We start from the raw sequence: 1913 nt of genomic DNA, 5'->3' as shown, positions 1-1913 counted from the left end.
TTTTATTTTATATATATATATTTTTTTCTTGAGATGGAGTCTCACTGTCATCCAGGCTGGACTGCAATGGCACAATCTCAGCTCATTGTAACCTCTGCCTCCTGGGTTCAAGAAATTCTCCTTCCTCAGCCTCCTGAGTAGCTGGGACTACGGATGTACACCACCATACCCGGCTTATTTTTGTATTTTTAGTAGAGATGGGGTTTCTCCATGTTGGCCAGGCTGCTCTCAAACTCCTGACCTCAGGTGACCCGCCCGCCTCAGCGTCCCAAAGTGCTGGGATTGCAGGCGTGAGGTACTGCATCCAGCTGCAGCTGAGTATTCTTTAGATATCCACTGGCACTTGTATTCATTTTTCTGTGAACTCCCTGTTCAAGTCATCTGCTCATTTTTATAATAGGTTATTATTGTTGTTGTTTCCTTTGTAAAAGAAGGCATTGCCCCTTTTGTAGTTAAGTGTTGCAACACACACACACACACACACACACACAAACACATATGCTGTTTTTTTTTCCTTTTTGGTTATATAAAATTTTAAATTTTTACATTCTTTTGTGTTCTCTGCATTTTCGTAAGGTAAAAACATTCTCTCTGCTTCCCCAATGGCTAGACAGTTCTTCCAATATCAGCTGTTAATCTGTCTACTTATTTCCAAATGAATTGTATACAACTTTTTAATATTTAAACCTCTTATATAGTTCTTTGTATAAGTTCATTGGCTGACGTGTCCAAAAAATATGTGAAATACTCATGTGGACATCTTCATTTGATCCTTACTTTAAGAGAACTCTTGCTCGCTTTTCACAATTTAAAAAAAATTTTGCCGGCTTTGGATTCGGTTGAACAGATCAACTGAATGATTTTTCTCATGTTGAGGAGGTATATTACTATTTACATTTTACTGAGTGGGGTAGGCTGAGGATGGTTCCCAATGCCCATAACCTAATCCATGCAACCTATGAATGTTATCATGATTTTTTTTGTTTTTTGCAGATGTGATTAAATTAAGGATTTTGAAATGAGATTATCCTAAATTATCCAGGTGATTCTTAAATGCAATCAGAAGTGTCCTTACACAGAGGGGCAGAGGGAGAGTAGACACACGCAGAGAGGAGGAGGAGAGGCAAAGCCTGAGTCAGAGACTTCGGTGATGCAGCTGCAATCTAAGGAATGCCAAAGGCCAGCAGCCACCACAGGCATGGATTCTCTCCCAGAGCCTCTGGAGGGAGCCTGACACGCCAACACCTTCACTGTAGACTTCTGGCCTCCAGATGTCAGAGAAAAAATTTCTGGTGTTTTAATAGGACAGAATACAGAGCCCAGAAATCAGGCTGCACACCTACAACTACCGACCTTCCACAAAGCGGACAAAAACAAACACTGGGGAAAGGACCCCCTATCCAATCAAAGGTGCTGGAATAACTAGCTAGCTATATGCAGAAGGTTGAAACTGGATCCCTTCCTTATACTATACACAAAAACCAACTCCAGAGGGATTAAAGATTTAAATGTAAAACCCAAAACTATAAAAACCCTGGAAGACAACCTAGGCAATTCCATTCAGCCATAGGAATGGGCAAAGATTTCATAATGAAGATGCCAAAAGCAACTGCAATAAAAGCAGAAATCGACAAATGGGATCTAATTAAACTAAAGAGCATCTGCACAGCTGTAGAAATTATGAATAAACAGACAACCTACAGAATGGGAAAAAATTTTTTGCAAACTATGCATCTGACAGAGGTCTCATATCCAGCATCTATAAGGAACTAAACACATTTACAAGAAAAAAGCAAACAGCCCCATTAAAAAGTAGGCAAAGGACACAAACAGACACTTTTCAAAAGAAGATATACGGTGGCCAACAAGCCTGTGAAAAAAAGCTCATCACTGATCATTAGAGAATGCAAATC

At 39.8% G+C, this 1913-nt stretch overlaps 1 protein-coding gene across 1 annotated transcript in view; it reads right to left on the bottom strand.

The window, feature by feature from the left end:
- The window catches only part of MAP2K6 (mitogen-activated protein kinase kinase 6), a 137498-nt gene that overhangs the window by 50591 nt on the left and 84994 nt on the right, over positions 1 to 1913 (bottom strand). The gene's annotated exons all lie outside the window — the stretch shown is intronic.

This window comes from Mandrillus leucophaeus, unplaced genomic scaffold (genome assembly GCF_000951045.1).
Source record: "Mandrillus leucophaeus isolate KB7577 unplaced genomic scaffold, Mleu.le_1.0 Scaffold1, whole genome shotgun sequence".
NCBI classification, from domain to species: domain Eukaryota; kingdom Metazoa; phylum Chordata; class Mammalia; order Primates; family Cercopithecidae; genus Mandrillus; species Mandrillus leucophaeus.
The sequence above is the reverse complement of the archived record's forward strand: the minus strand, read 5'-3'. Positions and strand labels throughout refer to the sequence as shown.